General features: G+C 40.7%; 1 long non-coding RNA gene across 4 annotated transcripts in view; it reads left to right on the forward strand.

Moving 5' to 3' along the window:
* Positions 1-11,757: 11,757 nt before the first annotated feature.
* Positions 11,758-15,323, forward strand: part of LOC122897044 — a 53,590-nt gene continuing 50,024 nt past the window's right edge. The window contains exon 1 of one of the 4 annotated variants that reach the window (XR_006382457.1): positions 11,758-11,928. This is a non-coding gene — a long non-coding RNA (uncharacterized LOC122897044). The other 3 variants (XR_006382459.1, XR_006382460.1, XR_006382458.1) reach the window with 3 other exon arrangements.

Raw genomic sequence — 15,323 nt, forward strand, 5'->3', positions numbered from 1 at the left:
CATCTGTTTCTGAACTAAAAAAAAAAACCATCCTGGAAGTCAGGACTCAGTCCATTGGTATGGTTTAAGTTGCTGAAGCAAAGATTTCAGAAGTCCATATCCACAAATGTACTCTTTCAAGTCTCAGTAGGCTAAAATACCTAGCATAGTCCTTTTTTGGGAAAGAGCTCCTTTCTAGCACCACAACAACTTTGCATGTATCCACATTGGCCTTGTAGCCTAGACTCGAACATCAGCTCATCTGAATCACTGAAGAATGCCTTTTGTTGTTTTTCCAGAACTTGAGAGCATGGAAGCCTTCTGAGAAGCTGTTACCATAGCATTGCCCACTCACCTCCTTACCTAGCAGATTATTTTAAGAGTTTTTTCTTGCCTCCTGGATTCTGATGAGGTGTGAATCTTTCTGCCTCTCTCTTTTGAGGTAGATCCATAGGCTATAAAACTGTTGAGCTGCAGGACAGTATTGACTCCCCAGAAACTGGGTGCCCTATAATCCATTTGCAGTTTTCTGGCCCCTTTCGCATTTTTTCCCCAATGCTAGGGACAAGAAGAACAGTTACCTGCAGCTACTCATACTTTTAATATCTGTGTAAGTAATGCACTGTCTGAATCTTAAAGAAGCCCACTCACTGTTTTCTTTACTAAGCATATTTTTATCCTCTTTGTGTTGAAATAGATTTCTGCCGTGCTCTGAAGCAGTCCCTCTTTACTGAAGACATAAATTCTGGCCTATAGCTGATTTTGGGCTCAGCCTATAGCTGAGTCTTTGGGCAAGCATCAGAGTAAAACAAAGCCTATTTATAGATATGACATTTTGATTTATGATAAGAAATATGTATTTATTTTTTGTCTCTGTTCCTAGCACAGAGCTCATGGAATCCTTGGAATTTCCTAAGTGCAGAGAGCAATAATAATATCTTTTGTTATGTTAATGAGGCAACCTGGCAAGACCTGAGAAGGGTGGGCTGGTTGCTAGGGGAACTGATCCTGTGCTTAGAGCGTTGGAACTTTCTGTCCCATCCCAAATCACCCTTTGGGAAGGGAGAGGGACTGGAGATAGAGTTGGTGGCTCGGTCAGTAGGGCAAGAGATTCTTGATTTTGGGGCTGTGAGTTCAAACTCCACATTGTGCACTGAGATTACTAAAAAAAAAAAAACTTGAAAGATAACTAAGAGTTAATGATTTAATCAATCGTGCTTACATAATGAAGCCTCCATAAAAACCCAAGATAGGGCCCAGAGTTGTTTGGGTTGAACACGCGGAGATTTGAAAAGGGTGGAGCACTTGGAGATGGTACCAAAGCTCTGCACCCTTTTTTCTATACCTTCCCTTATGCATCTCTTCCATCTGGCTGTTCCTGAGTTATATCCTTTTATAATAAACCAGTAATCTAGTAAGTACAATGAGTAAGTAAAATAAGTGAATAAAATGTTTCTCTGAGTTCTGTGAGCCAGTGTAGCAAATTAATTAAACCCAAGGAGGGGCTGGTTGGAACCTCCAAATCTGTAGCTTATCAGTCAGAAGAATAGGTGACAGCCTGGACTTGAGAGTGATGGTGGCTATCTTTTTTTTTTTTTTTTAAAGATTTTATTTATTTATTTGACAGAGAGAAATCACAAGTAGACAGAGAGGCAGGCAGAGAGAGAGAGAGGGAAGCAGGCTCCCCGCTGAGCAGAGAGCCTGATGTGGGACTCGATCCCAGGACTCTGAGATCATGACCTGAGCCGAAGGCAGCAGCTTAACCCACTGAGCCACCCAGGCGCCCTGATGGTGGCTATCTACTCCAGGTAGTAGTGGCTATCTACTCCAGGTAGTTAGTGTCAGAATTGAATTGAAATGTAGGACATACAGCAGGTGCTGGAGAATTGTTTCACGGTATGGAAAAAACATGGGAGTTGGAGTCAGAATTGTAGTAGATGACAGAACTTAAATAGCTGTCATTAATTCATTTAATTTTTTAAACTATTTTATTTCTTTATTTTAGAGAGAGAAAGGGCACGAGTAGGGCAAAGAGCAGAGGGAGAGGGAGTGAGAGAATCCCAAGCAGACTCTGTGCTGAGTGTGGCGCCTGATGTGGGGCTCCATCCCAGGACCCTGAGATCAGGACTTGAGCCAAAACTAACAGTTGGACACTCAACTGACTGAGTCACCTGGGCACCCTTGTGGTTAATTTATTGATGGTAATTTGCTAAAGTGAAAAAGCTGAGGAGCTTATAACAAGAATAATACAATTGACAAGGAAATTTTATTTCTGTGGCATACAAAAAACAATGACAACAAAGACAATTCACAAAGTCTTAGACAAAATGTGTTTAAGGATCATTATTATGCATATTTTCAATGAAGACAATGACTGTTATATCTGATTTGCAAAAAATAGATGAGCATAATATTTACAAAAAAACAAAAAATTTCAAGATTTATAATAATCCAGGGCAACTGGGTGGCTCAATAGGTTAACTGTTTGACTCTTGATTTCAGCTCAGGTCTTTATCTCAGGGTTCTGAGGTAGAGAGCCCATGTCAGGCTTCACCCTGGATGTAGAGCCTGCTTGGGATTCTCTCTCTCATTTTCCCTCTGCCCTTCCCCCATACCTGCACCCCCGCTTTTGCGCACATTCTCTCTCTCTCCCTCTCTCTTAAACCCAGGGTCCTAGAATCGATTCCCCCATCGGGCTTCTTGCTCAGCAGGGAGCCCGCTTCTCTCTCTGCCTCTGCCTGCCACTCTGCCTGCTTGTGCTCAATCTCTCTCTCTCTGAAAAATAAATAAATAAATAAATAAATAAAATCTTAAAAAAAAAATCCCAGGACATAACATACTCAATACACTATGAATATACCAAGCATGCAGTAAAAATATACACCAAGGGAATGTCAAATAGAGAGAGAGATTCATAAGTCTAGAGTAGGTCTGAAACATCTATATTTTAATAAAACTTCATAGGAAAGTCTTTACATTCCTCACTATATGTGAGGTCCAATGCTTAGTTTCTGAACCTGTTTTGAAAGCATAAGCAGAACTATAGTTGTATTAGTTGCATTATTAACTTAACTCCTCATTTTTTGTTTTGTTCCCTACTTATGCTTTATGTACCTCTTAATCTCATGCACAACCAATCATTAATTTTGTCTTTTTACTCCTGGTCCCTGTTTACCTACAGATTGTAGAAACCTAGTAGGGACTGGACAATAACATCTGTCTTGATGAATCTGATCATACAGGTCCCAAATATCACCTCATTGTCTGGGATAATGCTTACCTCCAGATTGTTTCAAGGACTCCTCCCCCATCAAGTTTCAAGAAGCCCCTTACCCTCCACTCATGTATATAAGCTGTCCCAAGGATCAAGGCAAGGCAGCCTTGGGAATGATCCTCTGTCTTCTCACTGGGCAGCCTTCTGATTGTAAAATTTTCTTTACTTCAAAACCAGTGTCTCAAACACTGGCATACGGCTCATTGGGTGTACAGACAAGTTTGAGTTTTGGTGACATATGTCTATGGGTTTGCCTAGGTATCATTGCATAACTTACAGTTTCCACCACATATTTGGTTCTGGGAGTCACCTACATTCTATTTTTGACTGGTATATTGTATTTCACTGTATTATTGTACCATGATTTATTTATCCAGAACAATCTGTTGATGGATGTTTAAGTTATTTTAAGATTTGTGCTTTTAAGGGGTGCCTGGGTGGCTCAGTGGGTTAAGCCGCTGCCTTCGGCTCAGGTCATGATATCAGGGTCCTGGGATTAAGTCCCACATCGGGCTCTCTGCTCAGCGGGGAGCCTGCTTCCCTCTCTCTCTCTGCCTGCCTCTCTGCCTACTTGTGATCTCTGTCTGTCAAATAAATAAATAAAATCTTAAAAAAAAAGATTTGTGCTTTTAAAAAGAGTGGTGCAAAGGCCTTTTCTGTACAGGCCTCCTTGGGTACTCTTGACAGTGGTTCTGCGTATACACTTTGGGGTCTATTTGAGGATAGGCACAATCTGCTAGATATGATCAAATTGCTCTGTAAGTTGATGCAAGGTTACAGTTCAACAAATTGTGTATGAGAATCCCCATTGCTCTGCATAGTCCATCTAAAGAGGAGCTAGAGTGCCTAGTTCCAAGCACAGGACTTTGAATCAATCACATGGAGGTTATGATAGCATTTCTTTATCATAGTAGTTGTGTGATCCTGGCACATATTTAAACTCTTTGAGCTTCACTCTTATAATCTGTGAAAGGACATCCTAATGCCAAGGAGAATATCTAGAATGTATAGGAGAGACTGGCAGCAAATGTTTGTTTCCTTCTCATTCCATCTTTTCCCCTCTTTAAGAGAGATTTCATTTTCCTCAAGAGTGTCACTATGTCTTAGAAAGAATTTTGAGGATATTAAAAGAAGAAAGAAAACAGACATCCTCAGCTACAGCTACATCATGTAACAGATTAGGGTCATTTCTGTGATGAAGAATGCTATAGAATGAGTTGTCTGATGGAGTGGGGTGGGAGAAAAAGACTTCGTATTTTCTACTGAATGATTATGCCTTTGCTGTGGCCTTTTTGGGTCCAGTAGGTTCAGTTCAGGTGTATTCATGAGTTGGGAGGCTGGGACCTTCTTGGAGTTCCAGATAGATGAGGCATTTGGTGACTATGAATCTATGGGGAGGGACACTAGAGCAAGAGCCAGAAGTGCTGCCTGAGTCTCAGCGCCTGAGCCTTCACCATTGACTGGACCTTGGGTGAATCATCTCCTCTCTTCTCTTCTCAGCTACCAAAGAGAATTATACCAGGGATCCAGGTCAAAGAGGGTGTGGTACCTGAATTGAGTAACAGCTATATTCTAGGCACTATGCCATCTGTTTTACTTGCATTTTTCCCTTTTTGTCAATCACTTTTGCTCAAGTGGTCTTCATGGTGCAAAATCCAGCATCCTGTGAAAGAACAATACTGGGGACCTAATTTAGATGGTAAGGAGGTAAAAAATATCCTCTCTGAGGGTGCCTGGGTGGCTCAGTGGGTTAAAGCCTCTGCCTTCAGCTCAGGTCATGATCCCAGGGTCCTGGGATTGAGCCCCGCATCAGGCTCTTTGCTCAGCAGCAGGGAACTTGCTTTCTCCTCACTCTCTGCCTGCTTCTCTGCCTACTTGTGATCTCTGTCTGTCAAATAAATAAACTCTTTAAAAAAATCCTCTCTGAAAAAAAAAATCCTCTCTGAGAAATTACATGTAAGGGTAACCTGAAGTGTGAGGAGGAGAGAGCTAGGGTGGGATAGAATCCCAGGTGGGAGAGGGGTAGCATGTGCAAAGGCCCTAGGGTGGGAAGTAGTCTGACACTTTTGGAATGGAGTGAGGCCGTGGTAGCAGAGTGATTGTGAGAGAGTAAGTGACCCTAGATAGGAGTAGTAAGGAAGGCAGGGGCCAGAGTATGCAGGGCCCTCTAGGCCATGGTTGGGAGTTTGCCTTTTACCTGCAGAGCTCTGGCAAGGCACTGGAGAGTTTGTAACCAAGTGAGAGTCCACTTGCTTTTGGTAACCAGGAAGGTGTTGGATTCTGAGAGTAGAAATATCATCCTTCCTCAGAGCAGAGCAGCAATGAAGAACAGCCTTGTGGATACAGCTTCTGTTGCTGAGGTGACAGAACTTTGTCCTTGTTACTATGGAAACCTGATGTATGGCTAGTGGCTGGTGATAATATGTGACAGGCTGTGGGCTGGCAAGTGAGACTCCTGATTCTCCCACCCCTGTGAATGTACTGCATAAGGTAAAGAGGGCTGGGGGGCAGCTGATCCTTCATCAGTCTATAAGCCTTGCTAAGGGAGGACAGAGGTCACAGAGACACACAGCTCACTTTCTTTGTCTGGGTCTGAAACACCTAGAAATTCTTTTTTCAAAAAAATATTTATTTATTTATTTGAGAGAGAGAGAGAGAGAGAGAGAGAGAGAAAGGTTGGGGCAGAGGGAGAGGGAGAAAGAGAATTCCCAAGCAGACTCCCTTCTGAGTGTGTAGCCCCACGTGAAGCTCAGTCCCATGACCCTGAGATTATGACCTGAACTGAAATCAAGAGCCGAATGTTCAATTCTGTGAGCCACCCAAGTACCTCTGAAATATCTAAAAATTCTTATGCTCATAACAAGAGACCCATAGTCTTCTATGACATTTTTTCTATTATAATAACAATACTCAGGCACAGTTCCTGATCATTCGATATTCTTTAAAAGATACTATTATTATTCACTCAGGGCATAGTATTTTCTCTTTATGAATTACAATTCAAAAGGAATATAGACCACATTTATTTAAATTTTAGCTGTATCCACTGAACATTTTATTTTTTGCATTTTTTTCTCTCATAAACCATGTGAAGCTAGTTATCATTCCTACATTAATTTTAGTGGAACAAAGAGACAAATATATTTTAAGTGTATATTGAATATCATTTTATACTTCTCCTCAGTACCCTTACTTCCTGTCAGAATATCTTCCATATATGCTATTTCATAATGGATTATAAATAGAGCTAATTTATGTGCAGTTTAAAATGCCTCATAGCCACAGTGAAAGTCTTCCTCTTTTTTAAAAGATTTTATTTATTTACTTATTTGTCAGAGAGAGAAAGAGAATATACAAGCATGCAGAGTGGCAGGCAGAGGCAGAGAAAGAAGCAGGCTCCCTGCCGAGCAAGGAGCCCAGTGCAGAACTTGATCCCAGGACCCTGGGATCATGACCTGAGCCAAAGGCAGTAGCTTAACTGACTGAGCCACCCAGGCGTCCCCACAGTGAAAGTCTCTTACCTGACCTTTATTTCTCCTTCCTGTTCCCCAAAGGTAACCACTGCTATCATTTGATTTTACTTGGCATTCATTTTTCTATGCATCCTGAAAAATATATCTATGAATATACATATATTGCCCTTTTCATCAATTGATTTATTTTTCAGATATGAAATTGGAATCACAGAATTAACACTAATCTACTTATGTTCTTCATTTAACAAATTACTGTTTTTTTTAAAGATTTTATTTATTTATTTGACAGACAGAGATCACAAGTAGGCAGAGAGGCAGTCTGAGAGAGGAGGAATCAGGCTCCCTGCAGAGCAGAGAGCCCGATGTGGGGCTCGATCCCAGGACTCTGAGACCATGACCTGAGCCGAAGGCAGAGGCTTAACCCACTGAGCCACCCAGACGTCCCAACAAATGACTGTTTTAAAACTTTTTTCATTAAGTTATGATTAAGAAAAAAAATTCACTCTTTTTAGTGTACAGTTCCATGAGTCTTGAAAAATACATACTGTTGTATAACCATCACCACAGTCAAGATAGACAAGAGTTCTATCTAGTCAAAAAATTTCCCTATTCCTTTTGTAGTCACTCATTCTCTCCATCCCAACCATGACAACAGTTTGTTTTCTAATCCTGAAATTTTGATAGTTGTAGATTTTCATTTTGTCTTTTCATTTAAATTGTGTTCTGTAGGTTTTTTTTTAATTTTTCTTGAGACTTCCTGCCTTGGGCTCAGGTCATGATCCCAGGGTCCTGGGATCAAGTCCCATGTCAGGCTCCCTGCTCAGTGAGGAGCCTGCTTCTCCCTCTCTCTGCCTGGTGTTCTCACTCTCTCTCTCTCTGTCAAACAAACAAATAAATAAATAATTTTTAAAAAAGTAAATAAAATTCACAATAATAGTATAATTTAAAAGTAACAGAGGTCATTATTAATAAGTTAAACAACACTTTGGGCAGCATCAAATGCCGAGAGAGATTAGAGCATTCAGAGCCTTGGCAGCTTCAGGACACATGAGAAAAATTTTAGTGTAATTCCAGGTTTCACTGCTGGGCAGGCTTTCAGAGCAGTTTCCCTGATTTACTTAATCTCTCCTAACTTCCTATCATGATCTGGATTATAGGATTGAATAGGTAACTTGAAGAAGTGTTCAGTCTAAAGGAGATACTACAGGGTGACTGGCTGGCTCAGTCTTGATCGTTGGGTCTGTAGTTCAAGCCCCATGTTGGGTACAGAGACTTACTTTAAAAAAGATTAAAGGAGATTGAAATTTAGAATATCACTTGTTTACATTAATTCTATAAACATTAATTTCCTACCCTCTATATCCTCTTTCCTAGAGAAAATATCTGTTCTGACTGATCCTTTTCTATTTATCATCTTAAAAACCAACAACAAGGGGTGCCTGGGTCGCTCAGTGGGTTGAGGCCTCTGCCTTCGGCTCGGTTCATGATCCCAGGGTCCTGGGATTAGAGCCCTGCATCAGACTCTCTGCTTGGCAGGGAGCTGCTTCCTCCTCTCTCTCTCTTCCTGCCTCTCTGCCTACTTGTGATTTCTGTTTGTCAAATAAATAAAATCTTTAAAAAGAAAAAGCCCAACAACAATTTACATACTCAATTCTCTTGACTTTAGGTGCAGGATTTCATTTCTATAATCATCATCATCATCACCATCACTGTCACCACCAAGAGTGATTGTTGTGTATCCATGAGGAAGCTTAAATGACCTGTTCTTAATTCCTGGTGGCCCATGAGATACATAAAAGGTCATAGTGTGTACAAAGTGTTGTCAATTTTCTTTCATTATCTCCCCCTTCAAGGAGCCTTGTCAGACTTTTTTTTTAACTGAATCACCTGCAACCCTACTCCCTGGTGGAATATGACATTTTTAAGACCACAAATGTAGTTTATCTGTTTGTATGCTGTGGTCCTTTGAAGGTTCACAGACCACTGTAATATCTATTGTAATATCTATGAAAACTCTATCCCCAAGAACCAATCTTCAGCTCCCTGTGGGCTATGTCACCTCTGTTGAGAATGCATGATGTACAGTTATTAGGGCAAAAGCTAGAATCCCATTCTTTCTTCATCCATCTCTGGATCTAGAAAATCTATCACATCTAGGTGCCCAGCCTTGATGGACCATCCACGGAGTCACACCCAGTGTTTATGGAGCACTGCTTGTGCACCTACTCTTGAAAAGACCAGTAGACCTCCAACCTCATCCCTCTCTGAGAGAATATTTCCTTCTCTGTGTTTTCAGAGGCCCTTTCTTCCCTACAAGGTACAAGCAGCCCAATCATTTCCATAAATTTAAGTTTTCACAAAGGATGAAAGAAACACAGGCTTCAGACAGCTTCTGCTTCCAGTCTCCTCACTAACCTCCCCTGAAGAGGGGGAAGAGTCACCAAGCCTTGCTCCCTGCAGCAGGGAGGGTAAACACCAGGAGAACAGAAATTAACCACCTCAACAGAACATGTCCTGATACCTTTGTTAAAACTTGCCACCAGCAACTAACAGTACCCAGACTGCCAGGTCCCATCCCTGACTCTAGCAGTGAGCATGGGGAGCAATGTTTTGTCATCTGTGTCTGTGCTTAGGAGCATGTACTTTGGAATAACATATATCTATGAAGAGAGAATAGTGATACCCCACTAGCAGGGCTATTGTGAGATTAAATACCACCACTAGCATGAAGACCCTGGATCTGGGCCCCTCAAAACAATCTGTTCCATAAATAGTAGCTATCTTTCCTCTTTGAATCAGGAAATTGGTCCTGACCTTCTCTGTCACCCAGGTCCCCTTAACTAGATTGTACCTCAGAATCACTTTGGGGATCCATTTCTAAACCCTCACACGCATTTCTCTTGTTGGTAAAAATAAGACGTCCGTATTAAAGCCATTCAAATCATTAAGCTATAGTAATATGGTTCTCAGAAAATGAATATTCTCTTTGACAGATTCATATGTTCCTCTCCTAGGGTTGCCAGATTTAGCAAATAATGTACAGGATGCCCAGTTGAACTTGAATTTCAGATAAACAAAGTGACCTTGCATGTGAAATATTTAAAGTAAAAATTATTTGTTAGCTACCTATAATTCAAATTGAACTTGGTGTCCTGATATTATCTGGCAACTGTATACAAGTAAGATGCTGTGGAGGAGAACCAAGGTGCCCCAGTGAACAGCTCCAGCTGAATCCCCAGCAACAACGAACACCAATGGCCCATGTGCGTGATTAGATGTCCCAGCTGAGTGGAAACTCCAGATGACTGCAGCCCCAGGTGACAAATATCACATGGAGCAGAAAACAACCTAGCTGAGGCCAGGTAGCCCACAGAATCCTGAGGGATAAAAATTGGATATTGGTGGTGTTTGTTGAACGGAAATGGATATCCAGCACATGTGCTTTGGGTGGTCTGTAATCATTGGGTAAAACAGGGATTTGCTTATTCTTGAAAGTTTGGTAGGACTTAGTTATAATTTTGGCTATGGTTAGTGTGTGAGTTTAAGTGTGGGTATAGAGTTTGAACATTTCCTCAATTCCTTCTTGAATGGATTTCCAACAAAATTTTCATGATGTTTGACCTTCATCCTATTCTTGGAATTTAGAAATTTATTCCAAACCCCTTCTACAAGAAGAGACTCCCCTGCAATCATGCTTGTCAAGGAAATGACAGGGTAATGCTTCAAGCTGCTTCCTGAGATACATGGAAAACCATATCCTCAGAAGGTGGCTTGGTGAGTACGTAATTAGAACAAGGACTATTTAGTCATCTCAAGAAGTTTTCTCAAAGAAACTGTCCCGAAATACTTTTTCCTGCTACAGGGACAACCTTGCAAGGAACACACTCTTCTTGAATACACGCAGAACTCCTTCATCGGATAGCAGATATAGATGCATTGCAGTCCTTAACCTTTCTGAATGTCCCCATGCAGCACTGCTGGATAGTAATGTTTGCTCAGTTCTGGGGTTCATTAATAGGAAGCCCAATTCCCACATTCTCCAATATCATCTTTATAAAAAATAAAGTAGATATACTTTCCTTAATATTCTTTTTTCCCGTGTTTTTTTTTAGGTGGTTTAGAACCCAGATATGGAGAAGGGGTGTATTTTGAGGATCCCTTAAAGACCCAAACATTTTGGACCAAGACCATAGGAACACTCTGGAAGAAAAGAAGACACAGAAAAGGGGAGAAGAGCTGGGAGTCTATTTTTAGACTCATCCTTGAGGACAGAGGAAAATATGTGCTCCATAAGGGCAGCTTGCCAAAAGAGTTTTGAAGGGAGAGAGCTTGGGTCCTACAACCCATTTGTCCTTCCAACCTCGTTAATCAAGTAAGTGATTCTCTTGAGAATGAAGCAAGTGTGTTTGGTTATAGATGTCTCTACACCTGGAAGAAAATATGGGAAATGGAGGATAAGAGTTCTCCAGGAAAAAACAATGCGTGGTACAACTGACTAGGTGTCTGCCTACTAACTGGCTGGTATAGTTTAGGGCTGCTTCCCTGAAATTACTCTGAGATTTCTGAAATGACATTATTTGCGTATGTACCTAGATCATTCAGTCACATTGCAGACAGTCTTTCAGTTTTCTGCCTCAGATGGCTAACCGCTTAATATGGTCCTGATTTCTATATTTACCCTCCAAGGTCTAGTTTATCTTCAAGAACCCTAGGAAATCTCCCCTGGGCCTCTGTGTATTGATAATACTACCCTAGTGTTTCTTCGAAAGAAGCAAAATTCTTGAAGACAGTGACATGTTTTGTTCCATCAACAAGAGCAGACTTCCACGAATTGTTCGGGTCCGAGTCTGGTGCCTCTAACTACTATGCTTTCTCACGTGGTGGCCTAAAGAGCTTGCAACTATGCGCGAGAGGGTGGAGCCGCGTGCAGAAGCTCTGCGAGTTGTGGAGGACCAGCCCACGCTTCGCGGTTGCCATAGAAATATGACGTCAATATGGCGACCGTGACGACTTTTTAGTAGAGACGGACGTTCTTTCGATAGAAGAGCAGGGGTCCACCTTCAGGAATTTGGGGCTCTGTTGAAGGTGTTGGTCCCCGCGGTGGGGGCTGAACAGCCCCGGGGCGTGAGGAGACAAAGAACTCCAGATCCAAGCTGATTCCTTCCCGAGTTGGAAGTCGGAGCCGCCGCTGTCTTGTAGGTAAAACCATGGGGATCTCGCCCCGCCCCAGTTAGTGTGAGTCCTGCTCGAGGGGATGCCATGGAGATGCTTTCATTTAAAGACAGGGGCGCGGGAGGTAAGACAAACGACGTCCCTGAGACCCAACTTTCCCGTCTGTAAAATGGGTATGAGAATGCTGCATTCACAGGATCGCTGAGAACAATCAGTGATACACACGAGCAAGCGCATGGCCCGGTGGTTACTGTGGGATCATGAATGTATGAACTCAGCCACTTCTTACTCCTTTTCGGCTTTGTTGTTGGAGGATAAATTAGGAAAGTAGCAGAAAAAGGCTCTTTGAGAAGCCCATTAAAACGTGGTTGTTACGATCACGATGCAGTTTGTATCAGTGTCATTGCCACTAACCCAGTGCCTGGCATGGTGCTGAGCACATACTTAGGCCAGTAAATCATAGTGATTTCTGGATCTGTCTCTCCCTGTGCAGCTCTTCATGAACTCATATCAGGTACTTGGAGAAGGCAGATTCCGAGGATCTGCGTCATGATGGCTGCTGAAGCTTCTACTCCAAATTCAAGGGCAGCAGTCCTCAGGAGACCCCAACACTTCACTCTCCTGGTGGAAATTGATGCATGGATCAAGTGAATGCGTAGGTCTGAACAAAAGCATGATGTGGAATAGCTCTTGTGAGGTTCACAAACTAGTCTAAAAATAGAGAGCTATTTTGATCCCATCATGGCAGAAAAGGTTTAGCAGGTGGAATTATATTCCTTCAGTGTCTACATGCTGTGTAGTAACTCTTGAAGTTCATTTTTTAAAAAATATTTTATTTATTTATTTGACAGAGAATACAAGTAGGCAGAGAGGCAGGCAGAGAAAGAGAGAGAGAGAAGCAGGCTCTGCACTGAGCAGAGAGCCTGATGCGGGGCTCGATCCCAGGACCCTGGGATCATGACCTGGGCGGAAGGCAGAGGCTTTAGCCCGCTGAGCCACCCAGGCGCCTTCTTGAGGTTCATCTTAAAGAAGCTTTTTTTTCCTGAAAAATAATTGTCTAGTTGATGAAGGAAGTTGGTGCTTTTTTCTTCTTCAAATTTTTACTTAAATTCTAGTTGTTAACATATAGTGTAGTATTGATTTCAGTAGAATTTAGTGATTCATAGATACAATACCCAGTGCCCATCACAGCAAGTGCCCTCATCTTTTTTCTCTTATTCTATTTTATTTTATTTATATATTTTTATTAACATATAATGTATTATTTGTTTCAGGGGTACTGGTCTGTGATTCATCAGTCAGCAGGTGCCGTCCTTAATACCCTTCACCCATATAGCCCATTCCCCACCCACATCCCTCCCAACAATTCCGTTTGTTTTCTATCATTAAGTCTCTCATGGTTTGTTTCCCCCTTTTTTTCCCTTCCCCTATGCTCATCTGTTTTGTTTCTTAATTCACATATAAGTGAAATCATATTGTATTTGTTTTTCTCTCACTGACTTATTTCATTTAGCATAATACTGTAGCTCCATCCATGTCATTGTAAGTGGCAAGATTTCATTCTTTTTGATGGCTGAGTAATATTCCATTATATAGTGTATATGTGTGTATATATATATATATATATATATGCGCCACATCTTCTTTATCCGTTCATCAGTTGATGGACACTTGGGTTCTTTCCATAATTTGGCTATTGTTGATAATGCTGCTGTAAACATTGGGTGCCCCTTTGAATCAGTATTTTTGTAGCCTTTGGATAAATACCTCGTAGTGCAGTTGCTGGATCTCAGTAGTTCGATTTTTAACATAACGAGGAACCTCCATACTGTTTTCCTGAGTCTCTGCACTGGTTTGCATTCCCACTAACAGTGTAAGAGGGTTCCCCTTTCTCAGCATCCTCACCAACATCTGTTGTTTCCTGTGTTGTTAATTTTAGCTGTTCTGACTGGTGTGAAGTGATAGCTCATTGTAGTTATGAGTTGCATTTTTCTGATGATGAGTGGTGTTGAGCGTTTTTTCATGTATGTGTTGGCCATCTGGATGTCTTTTTTGGGAAAATGTTTATTCCTGTTTTCTGCCCATTTCTTAAGTGGATTATTTGGTTTTTGGGTATTGAATTTGATAAGTTCTTTGTAGATTTTGGATACTAATCCTTTATCCAACGTGTCATATGCAAATACGTTCTATTCCACAGGCTGCCCTTTAGTTTTATTGACTGTTTCCTTCACTTTAGCTTTTTATCTTGATGAAGTCCTGATAGTTCATTTTTGCTCTTGTTTCCCTTGCCTCTGGAGATGTGTCTAGTAAGAAATTGCTATAACCAAAGTATTTCCCAATATATATATATATTTCTGTATTTCCCTAAATATTTGGATATATTTCACTGGAAATGATTATTTCTGTTTTGGTTCTATGTACCACGAACCAGTTTGGCAAGACATAGTATGGTTGTGTTGATACTGTAAGAACAATGGTGGGAATCTTTCATCTATTTAATTGCATTGCAGAATTATGAATGTATAAATATTCTACAAATACTTAATTCAGGTATGATTAACATGCAACATACTATACATATTTAAAGTTTTTGCTTTAATAAGTTTTAATATGTATGTACTTGTAAATCCAATACTACAGTCAAGATAATGAGCATATCCATCACCTTAAAACGCTTCTTCATACCCCTTCGTAGTGCTCCATCAACCTCTCGCCAGTATTTCTGTCTTTGTTACTCTACCCCATTCCAGGCAACCCACTGATCTTCTGTCACTATGGATTAGTTATTTTCCCTATAATTTTATGTGAATGGAATCATATTGTGTATTCTTTTTTGCCAGTCTTCTTTCCTTCAACCTAATTATTTCTAGATTTATCCATTTGTTACATATGTTAATAGTTCCTTCTTTTTTGTTGCCTAATATTCTGCTTTATGGATATGCCACAATTTGTTCTATCTGTTCACCTGGTAATGGATATTTGGATTATTTTCAATTTTATATTAATTTTATTTTCAATTTTATAAATAAAGCTGCTATGAATATTTGGGTATAAGCCTTTGCTTGGGCATATGTTTTCTTTCTCCAGTACTGAGGTGTATTTACTTAAAGAATTTGTAAAATTAACTTTGTAGGAGTGCTAAACTGTTTTTCCAACATGGTTGCACAATGTTTCATTGTCACTAGTAGTGTATGAGAGTTCCATCCTCCACAACTCTGTTAGGACTTGGTGTGGTCACTTTTTATTTTAGCCATTTTCAGGGTGTAGTGGGATTACTTTTCCCTAATGACTAATGATGTTCAAAATCTTTTCATTTGCTTATTTAACATTTGTATTCCTTCTCTGGTGGAGCATCTTTTCAGATCATTTGTCCACTTATTTATTGGAGTGTCTGTTTTCTTATTGACTTTGCAAGGTTTTTT

This window comes from Neovison vison, chromosome X (genome assembly GCF_020171115.1).
Source record: "Neovison vison isolate M4711 chromosome X, ASM_NN_V1, whole genome shotgun sequence".
Lineage (NCBI taxonomy): Eukaryota > Metazoa > Chordata > Mammalia > Carnivora > Mustelidae > Neogale > Neogale vison.